This window comes from Manis pentadactyla, chromosome 9 (genome assembly GCF_030020395.1).
Source record: "Manis pentadactyla isolate mManPen7 chromosome 9, mManPen7.hap1, whole genome shotgun sequence".
NCBI classification, from domain to species: domain Eukaryota; kingdom Metazoa; phylum Chordata; class Mammalia; order Pholidota; family Manidae; genus Manis; species Manis pentadactyla.
Genome location: NC_080027.1, coordinates 84,481,922 through 84,500,940, shown reverse-complemented (window position 1 = coordinate 84,500,940; position 19,019 = coordinate 84,481,922).

Below are 19,019 nucleotides of genomic sequence, written 5' to 3'. Positions count from 1 at the left end.
CCAGGTGCCCAGATTCTGAGCACTCAACACTGAGCCATGTAGTCTATCCCTAAAGGCTCACACTGGGTCAAAGAGCTCCCCACAGGACTCCAAGGGGCCTTGCTTGCTGCAGAAAGAATGCTGGCCCCTGAGGAGCTGGGCTCTAGCCCATGCTTGGGGCAAGCCTTGCCCCATACTGTCCTCTTGTTGAGTCTCCAGCCAGGAAGTAGGTGTAGCAGTTTCTCTAAACTGAGTCTGTGCCACACAGTAATTCTTGCATTTGAAGGGGCTCAGCAGGGCTACCAACATTTACTTTTTTCTTCAAAGGTTTTAATGAGGATCTGAACTCTAAGTCCCTTATCTCTGGACTGTAGCTGGGACAAGGCCCAAGTTCCCACCTAAGAGACTGAGCCATTGATTCCTTTCCATCTCAGTCATTTAAGAAGGATCATTTAGCCCCCTGCTGTGATCCCACTCTGTCCTCTGCTACCTCTGAAGTTCCAGGGGTTACTCGCATCAACCGTGACTTCAGGAGGCTTTAGGCATGTGGGGAAGCTGACCCAGAAGCCTGTGCAGTGGTGCACCAGTGTTAGAATACCTGCAGCAACTACAGCAATAATACAAGCCACCTTTGTTTGTAAAGTGTGCTGTTATCATGTGCCAGACATTTAAAAAATGGCTTTGAGTGTATTTAATTTGATACTTAACATTTATGTAGCACTTTACATATTATAAAGTTTTTTTTTTAATTTTTAATAACTGTGGCACTTGAGTAACAACCTGTTAAATGATGTCTCTCCATCCACAATTCTCCCTGACCCCTGTTGTTTCCCTTTCAGGCATCAGCTGAATCCCATGGCAGGGGTTGGGCACCTCAAACAGTCATAAGCCCATACCCCAAAATATGCTAGTTTATTTATAATTGAGATGAATGTACTATTTTACTAGTCATTTTGCATATTCTGAGCCATACACTAAACAAAATTTTAAAAGACAAGATAAAAAACTATTTAAGATATTCAACATATGCAAAATTAAAAGTAAATATAAAGCAATTCTATTTTCTCCTTGAACCCCAGTAGGTCATGTTGGAGACCATCTATCAGGGCCTCCATGCCCACAGGGAAAGCTGTTGGAGTAGAAAACAGGGAAGGCTCCTCTGAACAACCCTTTTTCAGTGTCTCCAGATACTCTTAAGTCCCCAAGCTGGATGGGCAGATGCAGAAAGGAGAGAAGGAATGGGAGCTGCCACGTTTCACTGGCCACTAGGTAGAGCTACACAAAACCAGTAAGAGAGCCTTCCCTGATTCAGTCCAAGGATAAAGACAACACTCCGGTGGCTCAAGAAGTCAGTAGTGATGTTCTCCCCATGGTACAGCTGAGAATGCCCAGGACCAGAGAGATGAGTTGGGAAACGTTTTTAATTTGTCACCAGCATTTCAAATTTGGGAAATTTCATATTAACATTTAGATTTCTAGCTTCTGTTGAAAAATAGAAAAATCCAAAAATGTCCCTGAGGGACATTCTGACATGGCAACAGCTGGCTGGACCTGAGTGTGGCTGTTCCCTTCAGCTGTAACATATATTCTTTCTCTGGCCACAGTCCCCACAACTCCCTATTGCCCACTCTCTACTTCCCCGATTTCTGTGAACTGTTTGGTCCCTGGGGTCACCTGAGTTTGTAATCCTGGGCTCAGTCAATACTGATTGACTTGGTATTCATACTGAGAGCTTTCTGAGTAGCATCAGTACCACACAGACATTTACAGGATGGGACACCACTCTCCCTATGACAGTTGCAATGTTAGCACCTACCCCCGTGATGGTTTAGGCTCAAGTGCCTATCTGCCTACCTTCTTAGGCATGCCATCTCAGGCAAGCTTCTTCGCCTCTCTGGGTCTGTTTCCTCACCTGTAAGCTGTGGACAGTGTCCACACAGCACTTACTGTTTTAGAGCTCTAAGATGGACAGGCTAGCTCCCTTTGAGTCATCTCTTTAACTATAAAAAGTGGAGAGAGAAACAAACCACCTTCATCACATTCTCCCCTCCAAAAATGAGCATTTATCACCCTCTGGTGTCCACAGAGCTCAGTGCAGCCAATCAAGAGAAAAATGGAGACAAAGAGGAAAGTCTGGAAATGAAGAGACTCCTGGCCGGCCTCAGGTCAATTCAGGCCCCCAGGAGCAAAGCAAACCTGGCATGAGGACAAGGTGAGGGATGGAATTAGGTCTCCTTAGCAGGTTCCAACACCAGATCTCCTTACTTGTCCAGGACAAAGAAAGTTGAGGTGTGAGATTCAGGAGCCAATGTTAGCTAAAGTCCCCCTGGATGGCTGGAAGCCTCAAGAACCCAGTGACTCTTATATAACAATGGTGATGAAATAATACTAACTAGAGGAGGTATTATAAGCATAGGAAGTAGAATCTAGTTGTTAATGGGTACAAATTTATTAAAAGGCTTTTACAAAGCCCTCTGAATTGTAGAGTGGGTTGGCTAGAGAGTCTGCTTCCAGCTCAGTTTCCAGGAATAAGGCCTCAAACTGCAGAAGTTGCCTAATAAGACAACTGTCACTGCCGCCATCCTCCAACCAATGTCCCTCTGCCCCAGGGAATCAGCTTAGTAATTCCTTGGTGACAGCCACAAGGAGGTCACCTCCACTGTGCCAGCAAAGCATGGAAGCTCCTCACAGAGCCTGTTCTCTCCAAGACTAAGCCTCGCACAGAGTATCTGGAGTGTCTGACTGGGGCCTAGGGCACAGGCCTGCCAGCTGGCTGCCAGGGGGACTGGAAATCAGAGTTCTGTGCCCACTTTAGGAGGTAGAACTTGTAACATGGGAATCTGCTCAAATAAAGAAAGATTATTTAAAAGACACAGGGCAGCTATGATGGCATATGTCTACCACAGCTCCTATTGATGGGAGGCGTGCTACAAGCCAGCCACTGGGCATTATCTCATCAATTCCACACACTGACCTTCTGAGATAAGAACAAGTACCAGCTCCATTTTGTGGAGGAGCAAACTAAGGCTCAGTGAGTTTAAATAATTTGAATAAGATCTCACAGACAGCTGGAGCAAGTCAGGGTTGCCTGACTCTAAATGGAATAAATATGCTATATTGCCTCCCTAAAGGGCCTGCCTTTCCAGGACTCATGTCCCATTTCCTGCAAATGAGCCAGAGGGTCTAGAATGAGGGCCTAGAAGGGACTTCAGAGGTCATGTAACCTAACTACTGGTCCAGGACCACCCCTGAGCCCTGTTCAGTCAGCTTTTGTGAGGTTATGCTGAAAATCTCCTGAAATATCTGAAAATATCTGAAAAATATCCTGAAAATCTCACTGATTATAACAGCAAACATTTCGTTCTCATCCTCGTCAAATGAGTGCTGCAGAGCACCGTGAGTCAGGTGAGCTGTTGCTGTGTCTCTGTCATTCCTAGATTCAAGATGAAGAATTGGCTCCTGTATGGGATATGCTTTTCTCATGAAGAGGGAAAAAGAGCCACAGGCAAGCCCTTTGATGGCTCTCGAAGCTTCTGCTCAGATGGGGCATCTGATCTTTCTGCCCACCTTCCATTGGTTAAAGAACATCACACAGCTGAGCTCCATGTTAATGGGCAGAAACGTGTCCCCCCCTCACTAGGGAGGCACTACTAGTTACATAAATGGGCAGAACTGTCTGGTCTTACAGGAATGAGGAGAGGGTAGTTGGGAGCAAAACTGTTCTACCACTAGCCCCTCTAGCACTGCTAACTGGATGCTATTTCACAGAGTTACCGTGTACACCAGTTACAAATCAAACAAATGCCATAAATCATGCTTAATACTCTTATTTGACTGTAATTCATTCCTTCATTTCACAAATATTTATTGAGTGCCTCCTATGTACTGGAAAATACTCTAGCACTGAGGAGACAGAAATAAAATTGTCGAAAGCCCTGCCCTTTGAAAGTTTCTTATCTCCCAGTGAAGATGATATATAATATAGTGGATGGCAACAAGTGAATGAGAGAATATTAGCGCAGGGTAAAGGGTAGGGAGCTTCTGAAAGAGGGAAGTTGTTTCATATAACAATTCAGGGAAGCCCATCTGAGGCAAGGATGTGAGAACAGAGACCTGAAGGAAGTGAGTTCTTGAGGGAGGGTATCTGGGGGAAAAACATCATAGGCAGAAGGGTCACAAGTGCAAAGGCCCTGAGGCTGAGGTTTGGAATAGAGCATGTGAGGGGCAAGTACTAAGAAATGAGGCCAGAGAGGTGGCAGGAGCCAGATGATGGAGGACCTTGCAGGCTTTGGCTTTTAATCAGAGGGAAGGATTTGAGCAGGGAAGTGGCACAATCCAACTTAGCTTTTACCAGGAGCTCTTGGGCTGCAGGGTTGCGATCAGCTCTTAGAGAGACAAGGCCGGCAAAGGGAGACTAGTGAGGAGACTACCACAATAATCTAGGCAGGGCATGTTGACCTGGACCAGGTCGGTCCAGGGTGGTCCAGTGAGCATTCAGAAGCACATTTACGGCTTTATTTATAACCACAAGAGCAGCCAGCAGTCACAATGAGAGGAGACCAGAAAACATCATCACCAAATGCAAAAAGGTGGAAGCCATGATGGAAAGGGAAAGGGAACTCACACCTGCAGAAGGCCCAGTGAGAAAAGCTCCGACAAGCGAGCACAGAACTGATTGCTGCACTGCTGGAAATATGGAAATCATCTGGTTGATGGCTTTTCAGAGTAAGCTTTGTGCTTAGGCACGTCTTTACATCTTTGTGGATGTTCCTGGAATCTATGGTGACTCAGTGGGGTGGGGCTCTGGGACCCACTACCCCTTTCCTCTGGCAACTCCACTCTCAGGTGTTTACTATATATCTGAATAAGATTTCTTCTGAAAGAAAGATGAGATGCACAAACACACACACACATACACACACACACACACACACACACACACACACACACACACACACACACACACTGTAGAAAAATAGTTTCCCAAAATAAACTCTGTGACTCATGAACAAAAAGCTTGCTCTAATGATTCTGCAGGAAAATGCCTTAAGAGCATTAATGCTGTGGGTGGACCCAGTGAGCAGACTGGGTGAGCGGCAGTGGCCTCTCAGCATTTCTTCCCAGAGATCCATGTCCAGAGTCTACACAGTTTAATGGAACTTGAACCACCACCATCACCTCATTAAGTGTAAATGTCTCCTGAAAAAGAAAAGTTTGTAAGAGGGGAGATGAGACCTAGAAAATCTAATCTACTAATAGAAAAGTTTGGTAATGAAAGAAATGAAAGGATGAAACCATGCACTTGGCCACACACTTTCCTCCATCTGTGGCACATACTTTTCTCATGTATAAGAAAATACAGAATGATTATGAAAGTGTTGTTGGTTCTTGAAGGCATCACCACATTTGGCAAGCATTTGCAAACCTAGAGAAACAGTTGAATGGTGAACTGACAGTCTTCATCAACCAAGGAGCCCCTGAGCATCGTGTCCACACAGCACAAGCCCAGCAAACAAACAGACTCACTAATGAGTCAACTAGGGGGTGAGGAATTAGGCAAATTATGCAGAAATCCTTAGTGGATTATTATATATGTTTTCCATGACATTTTGAGAATTGTTTGGGAATTTTGGATGGGTTAAGGAATGCATTACTTTTCCTACTTTGAAAAAAAAATAATATAGTCCCTCACTATGCAAAACTTACTATCAAGCTCTTCAGGCATGGGTTAGATTTTTATACTGAGGCATACCTCTCTATATGAAATTAAAGACCTGGTCATAGTGATATCCAATACTAATGAATACTTACCATGTCCTGAGTACTGTGCTAAGTCTTTAATATGTTGTAGTTTACTTGATACTTAAAACAGTCCTATAGGTTAGATATGTTTATCATGATTGATGCTAGTTTATAAATGAGGAAGGTGGAGTGAGCGGCTGAGTAACTGTCCCAAGGTCACAGTCTCTGGCTTTGATGGACCGACATTTGTTTTTAAAATTGTCCTTATAGTGGGCATATACATATTCAGGTTCACTTTATGCATTCTAAATTTCACCATAAATAAAAGTAAAAGAAGACAGAATCAGAGAGAACTCCTCTCATTCTATGAGACCAGCATCATGCTAATACCAACACCAGGAAAGTACACTGAAGGAAAGAAAGCTGTGGACACATAGGTCAAATGAACAGAAGAGAGAGCCCAGAAATAAACCCATGTATATATGGTCAATTAAGTTATAACAAAGGAGCCAAGAATACAATGGGGAAAGGAGAATCTCTTCAATAAATGGAGTTGGGAAAATCTAACAGGCATATACAAAAAATGAAACTGGACCACTAGCTTACACCATACATAAAAATTAACTCAAAATAGATTAAAGACTTGAATGTAAGACATGAAGCCATAAAACTCTAGAAGAAAACATAGGTGGTAAACTCCTTAACACAGGTCTTGGCAATTATTTTTTGAATTGCACACCAAAAGCAAAAGCAAAAATAAATAAGTGGTTCTACAACGAACCAAAAAACTGCACAGCAGAGGATACCATCAGCAAAATGAAAGACAACCTAGTGAATGGGAGAAAATATTTGCAAATCATATATCTGGTAAGGGACTAATATACAAAAATATATAAAGAACTCATATAACTCAGTAGCAAAAAAAAAATCTGATTTAAAAAATGGGTGGAAGATTCTAAATAGACATTTTTTTCCAAAGAAGATATTCAGATAGCCAACAGATACATGAAAAGACAATCAATATCATTAATCATCAGGGAAATGCAAGTGAAAATCACAATGACATCACCTCACACCTGTTAGAATGGTTATTTTCAAAAAAGACAAGAAATAACACGTGTTGGAGAGGATGTGGAGAATAGGAAACCCTTGTCCACTGTTCGTAGAGCTGTAAACTAGTATAGGCACTTCAGTGGTGAGGAGGGTGGTGATGGTGGTCCTGGTGTGACAGGAACAGCGATGGCAATGCTGCTGGCTGTGATGGTGGGACTGGTGGTGATGCTGGTGATGGAGATCATTATAGCGATGGCTATAATCATGCTGCTAGTGATAATGGACATGCTGCTGCTGGGGGTGTTAGTAGTGAAATTGACAGTGACAGTGGTAATATTGACAACAATGGTTTTGGTGCTGGTGGTGATGGTAGTTGTGATGGTTGATGACATTGATGATTACAATGTATTGACATTACCACTGATAATGGTATGGTATTGACAGAGGTGGTATTAATAGTGCTATTGATGGTGGTTCATCATATGTCTGGTTATAGAATTGTAAGCATCTTCTCCCAGTCCATGACTCGCCCTTAATTAGACAACACCCAAATTTACAATTCCAGATAGAACCTACTCAAGAGTTCCCAGATTCATGTATCCATTTGCTTATGGCTCATCTCTTCTTGTATAACCACACATAAGCCTCTTGTTCCCCTTGGCTGCCTGCCCCACACCTGTTCCTCCCACCTTCCTCATCTCAGTAAATCACAGAAACATCCATCCACAGTCCAAACTCTGGGACACAACTTTGATTCCTCCTTTACTGTGCCCAGCCCCATTTACAGCCCATCAAGAAGCCCATCCAATTCTACCTCTAAATATGTCTGAATTTCTTTTGATCTTTGCCAGACCCACTCTACCCCAAGTCACCATTCATTTCCCTCCTGGATGTAAGTAATCACCTCCTAACTGGACTCGCTGCTTCCATTCTAACTACCCTGTAATCTTTCTGCACTCAGCAGTTAGAATGTTCCTTTAAACAGGGCATGCTCCTGCCCTGAACTGCCCTGGCCTTCTACTCCCATGGCTACACCCCAGGTTAAGCCCCTTAAATCTGATCACAGCCTTGAGTCCTGAGCCCCTTGATCCACTCTGGAGTACTTATTGTAACCCACACATCTAATTGTTCCTCTTCTCTGCTTAAAGCCCTGTCTTATTGCCCTGGACAAAAATCCAAGCTTCTTTTCATGCATGTGATCTGACCTTCGCCTATTTCTCTGACCTTCGCCTATTTCTCTGACCTTCTCCCCTCCCATGCTTCAGTCACACTTCCCACCTCAGGACCTTTGCACTTGCTGTGCCCTCTGCCAGAAACACTAAGTCCCCAGTGGGACTTGGCACTGTCAGTGGCAGTGTAAGAATTCCAGTCAGCTGGTCTGGCTCTGAAGTCTCTACTTTTCATTGCTGCAAATACTGAGCACATTGCCCTGCTTTATCTGCCTCATAACACTTACTACCATCTTCACTTATCTTATGTACTTTTTAGATTATGGTTGGACTCTCCCCACTATGCAAGCTCTGTGAGAGCAGAACCCTGTATCCTTGTTTCCCACTATATCTCCTGTATCTTCAGCATCTAGTTCAATGGCTGACACATAGCAGGTGTTCTAGAAATAGTTGTGAATGAACTGATTGGCTCCTGACACAAACTAGAAACATTCTCCCCACCACCACCACCACCTCCAAGTAAATGAAAATCTAAGCTTGGGGCCATATGATCTGTGTGGTGAAGACAGATCACTGCCCTCTTGGCCTCTACTCCCATGGCTACACCCCAGGTTAGCCCCTTAAGTCTGATCACAGCCTCAAGTCCTGAGCCCCTTGCTCCACTCTGGAGTACTTATTGTAACCCACACATCTAATTGTTCCTCTTCTCCGCTTAAAACCTGTCAACATCTCCATGAACTGATTTCCACACCAAGGTCAATAGCTGTTGGTGGCTCCTGAATGTCCAGAGAAGGTGGGAAATGGGCTGAACAAGCATGGATCCTAAGCTATCCTGCTCTCTTTCAACCAGAGAAGCCTCACTTGTATCAGCTGTACACAGAGGCTGTGTAACATCAAGGTGAAGGGCAAGGATTTTAGAGCCAGTGTGCCTGAGTTCAAATCCTGACTCTGCATCTCTCAAACTCTGTGACCCTGGCCAGGTTACTCACCTTCTCTGATCACTAGCTTGCAAATGGAGCTAATGGGATTATTCTCCTATACATGATATTACATGTAGCTCATAATATATTTACAGTCTGTAAAATAAAGCTAATGATAGTGCCTGCCTCCTAAGGGTTGTGGAGAGGATTAGATGAGTTTGTCCAGATGAAGCACTTAGGACAGTGCCTGGTGTGTAGTAAATGCTCAGGAAGCCTTGGCTATTACTGTAAATTATGTTTCCAAGTAGGGTTCATTTGCTCTGTTAAAAGAAAAACAAGTGAAAACTTGGTTTCTATACTTTGCATTGCAATCACTGTTATATAACGATATTATATGCTGGAAGTTTCTTGAAGGAAAAGATTACATTTACTTCTGTGTTCCTGACACCTCAGTCTGTGCCTGGCACATAGTAGGCCTTCAATAATTACATAACAGGAGAGGGAGTATAGTGCCAGGGCATCTTCCAAGGTTACTCCGAACTCGTAGCAGCATGCCATGTTCACAATATCCACCAGGTGTCGCCCTTGTCTCGGAAATTGGGGACTTACGGACCCTGAGCCCTGTTGTCTGGCTCATGGAGAGACCCCTGAGGATCCCTGAAGGGGCTGCTAGCCCCACTGATGGGGGTTGTATGAGGGCTGCATCCAGGAGGAGGCACTGGGAAAGGTGTGAAAAGCCTCCCCACAGCAAGCCACATGCACCGTGGGGTCTCAAGGTCTGGGTTCTGGTCCCAGCTGGGAATACCAGGAGGGTCTTTTCACCTGCCCCTCAATTTACTCGTCTGCCAAGTGGGAGCAATAATGCTATGTGAGGACACAGGTAGGTTGCCAGGCCCTATCTGATCATTGATAAGACTTTGATTTGCTTTCTTGTTTCTTTCCTTGTTTTAAAGTTGACTTCCTCTACATTTGCTGGGGATAGTCTGGGGGCATTTACAGACCTCCCCACCTTACCCATTCTGGCTCTTTGAGTGGAAATGAAATGAAATGAAACATTCACCAGCCTGGAATTTTGAGGAAGAAGGGAAAAAGCCTGAAGAATAAATGAGACTGGGTTGCCCAAAGATGTCAGAGAGCCAATGGCCCAGGTGGGCCACACCTCTGGGTGACCCTTGTGTGCCTGCACAAGCCCACCCAGGTAGACTAAATATCTTTCTTAAGAGGTAAACATGCTAGAGTTGAGGGGACAGGGGAGATGGGGCCGGTGGTCCTCTCTTCCTTCTGCCCCCCACCCTCCTTGGCTGTGTGACCTGAGTAAGTCCCTTCCCCTCTCTGGGCTGTTCTCTCCATGAAATTAGATGGGCCCAAGGTCAGGAATTTTCAAGCTGCTCTTTAGCCGTAGAAGTCTGCTCCAAGCACATCTCCCGTGGAAGTCATACATGGGAGCAAGTAAAGGATAGCTGCCCAGGTCTGGAGGGGCAGGGTGAGGTGCCCCCACTCCAACCTCTGCAGCGACCCTGAGCAGCTCAGAGCATGGGCCAGCTCCCCAAGGTCCCCTCCAAGTGCAAGTCTTGATAACTCCACAGGTCCTTTCTCCTGGCTTACCCACAGCTTCCCACAGCTCAGACAGCCGCCAGCCCCAGGGGCTTCCAATGTCCCTGGTCTTGCCCCACGCTTGCAGGCCCAGGAATGTGAGGCTTGGGAGGGAACCTGTGGAAAGGCCACCAGCTTCATCCACTGCTTTTCATAGATGGGGCAACTGGTCAAGAGGCAAGCAGGGACAAGTTCAAGGTCACCAGGGCCTGGGGACAGAGCTGGGGCTGGAAGCCAGTCTCCCTGACCTCCAGGCCTGAGCTAGGTCCTCCCTATCAACTTGCAGTCCACCTCCAGCCCTCACTGTGGAACCTCTCTCCAGGCCTGCTTGAGAGGGGCCGGATGTCCGTGGGTGCTGGGCCTGGTGTCGAGGCCAGCAGGACGCCAACCCACCTCCGAAGGTCACCACCCCAGCGCTCCCTTCCCAGCTGCTAATTAACTCCAGGCCAGGCCTGCCACAGCTCCCAGGATGCTCCCAAGCTGGGACCTCGCCAGGTCAGCCTCTCACTCCCCAGAGCAGGGGTGAACCCAGCCTCTGGCTAGCGCCTCCTGAGGTTGAGGCCCAGCCCTGTCCAGCCCTGGCTTCTCCTCCAGGCTCCCCTCTCACCTCTTGGAACTCCTTTCCTTCAGTTCCCCTTTCATCTCCACAGAAGGAACAGGAGGCTCTGAGTCAAGGTCACACAGCAAGGCCAGGCAGAACCCAGAGCAGACCCGCCCCCAGTTCTCAGCCCAGCATACCACCCTTCCTGTCGGCAGAAGGGCACCCCCAGTGGGGGTGGCGGATGTGGCTCTATTCCTGCTCCATCCACCTCCCAGCAGTGTGACCTTGAGAAAATCATTTCCCTTCTCTGAACCTCAGTCTTTTCAGATCTAACAGAGATAATAATAGTTGCTGATAACAAGAGGGTTGTTTGGCATATTAAATGAGATAATATGTATTATCACCTGGTACATTATATGTCACTGTCAGATCATTTTATTATTTTCTTCTAGTGGGAGAAATCAAATTTCTCTTCTCAGCATTCAAGGCTCTTTAGTCTAGCTTCAGGCACTCTGTCTGAACGTCTCCTCTTACTCACCGCCTCACCCCCTTCTCTCCTCCCCCCGCCCTGCCCCCAGACAAATCAAGAGTCCCCTCCCTGCCTACTCTTCTCCACCTGTCTAGCCCCAGTCCTCAGCCTCACCAGCTGCTCCAGGGGGCTTCCCCTGGCATATGGGCCTTCCTGATTGTCTGTTGCCTGCCCCTCCTCCAGCACACACCCTTCTTGGAATATTCTCTCTGGTGAGTAGCCCCCATTCAACCATAAGCTTTTCAAGCAGGCCCTGTCTGTATCTGCCAGCCCAGTCAGGGCCAGGCACACAGGTGAAATGTGTCCGCTACCTGGTCCCTGTCCCCCTCCAGGGCATCCCTGACCTTTCTCACCACACTCTGTCCTGCCTGAACCAAACTCCTTCCCCAGTTCAATTGTCGAAGAAAGCAATAATGATGGCAACAACACTGTGTATTGTAAAAGCTCACATGTACCGAGGACTGACATGACCAGACCTGTCCCAAGCACTTTTTGGGTATTAGCTCATTTAATCTGTCTAGCAGCCCTATGAGATGGGTGCTAATCATCCTTCTCATTTTACAGATGGGGAAACAGAGAGATTTCCGTTTCACAGAGAGATGAAGCAGCTTGTCTGGGGTCACCCAGTTGTTATGCCGCAGAGCCAGGCCTCAGGCCCAGCCAGGCCAGCTCGGGCCTGGGCTTTTAGGAGGCTGTGGTTGCTGCGGGTAGGGGTCCATGTTAGCACTGCCTCAGTCCCCACTTACTGAGTAGCACCACAAGGCAAACCAGAACTCAGATCCAGGTCAGGCTGTGCCTTGTGTCACGCTAGGAGGCACCATTCACATAGAGCACAGCACAAGGGGTGCCCCCTGGAGTCATACCACCCTGTGGTCCAGCCTGGGCGGCCCTGGGAAGGTCAGTCTGCTTCTCCTGTATTTGCTGGAATTCTGCCATCATGTGGACACAGTAGGAATTACCGGGCTCTGCTAGGCTGGCAGCTTGGTTATCTTCTTCCACACTCACCAGGCCTGGCCTCTGAAGGCCAGTGAGACCCAGCCCCACCCCTGAGTCGCTCAGACCCCCCAGTAAATCCATCCACAGGAGCACTGGTGGCTCCATTCAAAACTTTTATTAACCCTCCCTCCCGAGTGTCACACCATCCAGGTTCAGCTCAAATATCTCTTTCTCAGAGAAGCATCTTTAGGGGCCCTAAGGTGGTCCCACCACTCCTGGTCCCATACCGCAGTGTCTTTTCCTCTCAGCATTAATCATCTAAAAGCATCTGGCCCTGTTTCTTGCTTCTCACCCCCTATCAGTGTGTATACTCCATGGGTACAAACTGTGGGTGCCTCCTTCACTGGCTGTGAGCCTGGTTTTAGCCTCGCAAGAAAGTGTGTAGCTTCGGCTGGATGGATAAATGGATGCATGCATGCACGGATGGCATTTTTCTCCACTTTGGGGTGCATAAACCCAAAACCAGGCAGAGCTGGAAAGCTCTAAGTAGCTCATAGACCAGATGGCTCATCAGACTTAAAATATTGGTTTCTGGGCCCCTCCTCCTCAAGATTCTAGTTCAGTAGGTTTGAAGTGGGGTCCTGAAATCTGGAGGGGTCCCTCACTCCACCCCTACATGTGTCCCAAGCAATTCGGATGCTCTGGCAGTTTAATCTAGTCCAACTTTCCACTTCTACAGATGGGGAAACTGAGGCCCAGAGAGGGGAGAGCTGGCCTAAGATCACACAGAGAATAGAAGTTGGAACCTTATTCATGAGCTGTGTCAGTTCAGCAGGCTTGCGGTCCTGAAGAATTGAGCTGTGGGAAATGGGGTGGGATTCTTCTGCCATGGGTGACACTGGGGGACCAGGCCCCAGTTCAAGGTCAGGACTAGGTGAAGCAGGCCAGACACTGGGGAACAAAACAGAAGGAGGTGCTTCTCTCTACATGCGTACATGTCCTCCCTGTGAGGGGTGCCTCCTCCATTTCTATGCCTCATCCCAGTCCCAGCCCTACACACCACTCCCCTGCCTGGATCCTTACAGAAAAAGGGTTTGAGGTCTGCCTCCCTATTCTGGTGGCTGCCCAAGGGGGTTCTCAAGACTTTGATTCCTTTGACTTCAGCAGCCATTGTGGCCCCGCTGAGAAAGTGGATGCCCAGCCACACCTGAAGTCTTCACCTGCCTCAGGAAACCCATGCCTTACAACTGTGTGTTTCTTTTCTCAGTCAGGAGCCTCTGTGGCTCACTATTGCTGTTGCTGTCAGGGTGAGGCATGGAGGGCAGAGGAAAAGGGCAAGATTTCAGGGCCCTACCAACCCATCTTGAGGTGCCAACTGTCTCACAAACCCCTAGTGGTTGACCCTATTTTGACCTCCATAAGCCTCAGCTTCCTCTCCTGTGAAATGGGGCTGCTGCAAGCATGAACTGAGAAAGGGAATGGACAGGTCCTCGCTGGTCAAGGGCCATCAGCCTTACCTTCCATGTGCACAGTGGGGCTTGGCAGCCTGGCCAAGGGTCTGGAACAGAGGACCTGCAGGTACTTTGTTTGGAATTAGACTGGAAACTGGCTGTTCAGGAAGGTAGGAGACACAAAGAGCAGATGTATGCATATGAGTGGAAGGGGAGGCTCCTGGGCATTTGCAGACCACCTGAGATCACTCCCCAAGCTAGTGTCCAGCCTAGAAACACGAGGAATCATGAACCGCGAGAGCAGAAAGAACCGAGACTGCCCCAGGAGAGCTCAGTGGGAAGCTGGGATGCGCGCCCTGGTGGGCCATCCCTGCAGTTCCGCGGGATGATTTCAGAAGGCTGCAAAAAAACAGATTTGTTCCCTTTCTCCTTTCTTTCCTCATTAAGCCAATAAGGAGGTCTCGGTTTGCTGCTCCTCCATCTTCAACCCTCTTGGACACTCCAAACTTCCTTTGTGATCTGCAGCCTCCCTGTTACCTCTCTGATCTCAGCTCCTAGTATTCTCCCCAAGCTCGCTCCCCACTGGGCAACTCAAAATTTATCAGATTCAGCAGCACACTCCTGCCTTAGGACCTTTGCGCTTGTTGCTTTCTCTGACCAGAGTGCTCTTTTCTTAGCTTCCCACATTGCTCAAGCCCTTGCTCCCTTCAGAGCTTTGCTCAAATTTGCATTGAGACCTTCCCTGACCACCCTGGATAAAGTACGACCCCTCCTGCATTGCTTTTCATCCATTGCACGTGCCTCTACCATTCAGTGCTTATTTTAGTTATTTTCTATCTCCCTCCACTAAGGTATGAGATCCAGGCAAGCAGGTACTTTGTCTATTTCTTTTTAGTTGCTTTACTTCCAGTTCCAAAACAATGCCTTGCACATGGAAGGAGCTCAAGGAACATTTGTTAGATGAATGACTGATCAGAGAGCAGGGCCTTGAGGCCTCAGCCTTGGCAGGAAACAGTTTCCAGTGAGGCTCATAACATTTTGTCTTTATTGTATTTATTTTTCTGGTTACCTTTTATTTTTTATGGCAAGTGATACTGATATTTTTCATTTGTGGAAGTGATTTAAAATTTTCTTTTAAAGTAAATCCATTTAACTGGAAAAAGTACTTTTATTTAAAGCCTAATATTCAGTTAATAGAATTACAGGTGGTAGGTGGACATGACAAAAATTGGGACAGCAGGACAGGAATGACTGAGGCTGCATAGTTGCCAGATACTGGGTCTCCCCTTGACAAGTGGGGAAGCTGAGGCCCAGAAGCAGAATGACTTGTTCAAGGTCACATGGTAAGTAAATGGTAAGGTGAGTACTTACACCCCTAGTCTTCTGAATGCAGGTATGGCTTTCTATTTCCTTTTTAAATTCTCCTTTCCATCCATGAGAGGGCACTTAAGGGAGGCCCAGGGGCAGCCAGTGCTGATAGGGCAAAGGACATTATCATCATCATCATCATCATCATTATTTATATTGAGGTGCATAGTATAAGATGCACAAATCTTAGTGTACAACTTGATGCATTTTGACTGGTGTATACACTCGGGTAACCATTTTTCTGATGGTTATATCTCCATTATCAGAACAGTGCCTGACATGAGGCAGGAGCTCAACAAACCCTTGTTAGATGCAAGACTAGAAGAGAGGACAGAAGACTTGGAACCCCCAATCCTGCCCTGATGGAGCACCCAGTGTTGCTGGGGAGAGGGACCAGGCCTAGGGTAAGCAGGGACAGGTGTGGAGATGACCTGTTGGTGTGAATCTCTGCAGTGAGTAGATGCTCAGGACATGGGAGCAGTGTGGGTGGCAGGGGCTGAAAACAAGGAGGAGCGTGCCCTGTGGAGGGGGCGCCTGGGGTGTGAGAGACGACGAGCAGAACGCGGGGGGATTCATTCTTCCAGGGGATGCCGTGGCCATGGGCTCTAGTGTGAGTGAGGCCTCAGGCCCTGAACCTGACAGCTCTGGCATGGAGTCTGGCCTCTGTCACTCACTGATACTGTGTTCTTTATCATCTTCACCATCTTTCTCCTTCTCCATAGGGCTGATGTCAGGACTAAATAAGAAAGACTCCCTACAGTGCTTACTATATCATGTGGTCCATAGACAGAGCTCAGAAAAATGCTAGTGACTGGCATTCTAGGGAAGGGGTCAGGGTGAAGGATGGTTAAGGGCACCAGCCAGGATGTCTGCTATGCACGTTTCTTGGTAGTGACTCTAAGGGCATTCATTTGCCTTTTTTTAAGGAGAATCAGTGACACTAAAAGGTCTTGTCCCTTTGGGTTTGGGGCTGGGGAGGTGGGGAGGGTTGGGAGGCTGAATCAGGAGGCTGGAGAGAGCCCAGGAGTAAAAGGGTGGTGGAAACAGTCTCAGAGGGCTCATCCCATTGCCATGACTGCACAGCTGGTTGGGCAGAGCTGGGCTTGGAGACCAAGTGTGTGGGTTCCATACTCTGTACTCTGCCCAAAACTCCTAACTGCTTTCAGACTCAAAAATGAGATATTCACTTGCACTGGCCAGTTCTTTGAGACATGACAGGTCATCCTGGCATTGTCAGAGTTGACCCTGAAGAACTCAGAACTGAGCCTGAGCCCCAATTTCCCCCTCTACAGAATGGGGAGAAAGGTGCTGTCCAGCCCATCTCATTCAGTGTCCTGAAAGTCAAGTGTGATTGTTCTAATTTCCCTTTCAGTAATCTGCTAATTATTTCAGTGATTCTGATTTCTTAGTTTCCTCGCTCAGCCTCTGGAGACTGAGGGACACCTGAGGACAGAGTTGACGACCCCGCCTGTCTGGAGATCTGGGGAGTGGGGTCTCCAAAGTCGGGCCTCGGGGCTCTGCAGAAGCATGGGGAGCTCTTCCCCAGGGCCCTGCCTGAGAAGGATTTAGGGTTTAGCCTGCAAGGCGGTGAACTGCTAAATATGCAGATTATGGGTACAAATCCGGGGGTGGCAGGAAAGGCACCTGGGTGGGGTGGGGGGCGTGCTGGAGGTCTGGCTGCTGGACTGAGTGCGCGGGTGGGGCCCAGCTGCTCCAGATGGTGCTGCAGATGTGCTGTGGTGGGGCATCTGGGAGGGGCTGCAGCTCCAGGGCCTCCTCCCCACCCTCCCAGGGCCTCCAGGCTGGGCTGCTGAGCATCTCTCCCCAGGCAGCAGCCACTGAAACCCTCTCCGCTCTGGCTCCTTTGAGGTCTGGGACAATGGGAGAGGTGGTGGAGGGGCGAGGGGAACCCTTTCATGGCTCACATGAGGAACCCAAGGCACAAGGACATGAAGTTCTGTACTTCAGGCTGCACAGGCCTTAGTGACCAGTCCTGAACCAAAGGCTGATCTCGACTCTTTCAGCACTGGGCGTGACTGGGCATGAAGAAGGATGACTCAGACTGTGGGGGCTCAGGTTATATTCCAAACAACCTGGTAAACCAAGCAAGGGTGGTCACCACTGTCACACACGAGCAACATGAGACGCCCTGCCGGGGGCCACCGGCTCTGATGCTGGAGCCCGGCCACTGCCTTGCAAGTCATGTGACCTCAGCAGAGCTGGGAGGGGGCCTCAGGGAGGAGGGCGCCTCCGCAGTAAACCGAGGAACGCAAGGATGGGCCGACTCCCTCAGATTAGAAGTTTCGTGGAAAACATAGCTGGGTTGCCTGAGGGGAGAGAAATCAAGATGTAGTCCTGTTTTAGGGGAAAGATTAGGGCAATAAAGCTAGAGAAGATCCTACAGTCTGAAAGGGGTGTTTATGGAAGGGCGTCATGCCTATTTTATCAAGTAGGAGACACAAGGCACAGAGAGGGGCAGACATTCATTCAAAGATCACAGCAGTTGGGTGGACTCACAGCAAATGGACTTGGTATCTCGAGCTGTTCCCAGCGTGCCTGGTGTGAAAGAAGGTGGTGCTGAGTGCTGAAGCCTCCCTTGTCCTTGGCTAAGGTGTAGCTTAGGCCACCTATCCCCACCCACGTATCCCCACCCGGCTCTGCCCAGGGCCTCTCAGCCGGACCCTGCTGCTGGTCCTGAGAATTATGCAGTTCAGGGATGACTAGGGACCCCTTCCCATCCAGTCAACTCCCCTCCTCCCTGACAGAAGTCCCAAAACAGGGGTGCCTCACCCAGTGCAGAGGAGTTTGGTAACGAATGTGACTCTCCCCAGCTTCCTGTTTCTGTGTCTTCAACTGCCGAGCACTGGGCTTAATGGGGCCCAGGATGGCAGCAGGGGAGCGGGACTATGGAGACTCAGAGTGGTAGGGGGCCAGATGTGGGGACCAATCCATCACTGGGAAATGAGAAACGGAGTCAGAGACACTGAGACTGGGAATCAGACCCCACTCAGGCATTTGTATCAGCAAGCTGTGGCCAGGACACTCAGGTTTACCCTCAGGGAAAGATGGAGCTGCCCAGAACGGGACGGGTACAGGCTCAAACAGATTCTCCAGCAGGGCCAGAGGGAGGCGACTGCGGGGGCAGGCGAGCCTCTGCCCCCACCGGCCCTCCTGCCCCTACCCAGGTGCAAATCTGAGTCTCTTTTGTTAGTTGTGTGACGTTTTGGGCAAGTAACTTCACCTCTCTGAGCCTGTAGAATAAGGGTTGTTCTGGACCTGACCATAGTAGGTGCTCATTGAAAGGAGCACCCCCTTTGTCTGTTTCACCTTGAGGGGAAACTTCTGCTGCCCAGCCCCTTCCACTGCCAATATCCCATAGGCTTCTTCCCCACCACTCGCTTCTTCTCTAGATTTTAGAGAAGTGAATAAGTAGCAACAGTGGCTACCAGGCCCTGTGCTGGCTGTCTCCATCACTGCTGAGGAAATTGAAGCACAGAGAGGTGAAGACACTTGCACAAGGTCACACAGCACCAAAGAGACCAAGGAAACTCATATCCAGATCTGAACAAGGTCTTATCTTTCCAGCCCATCTTTCCATCTACCTTTTCTAATGAATGACAGATACACTTCAGACTCAAAATTTCAATAAGGAGGGAGAAGCTTGGGGCCCATGGGGTGTGGGCTCAGGCTAGAGGGACCTGCAGAAGGGAATGGGGACCACTCAGCAGGGAGGGGGCA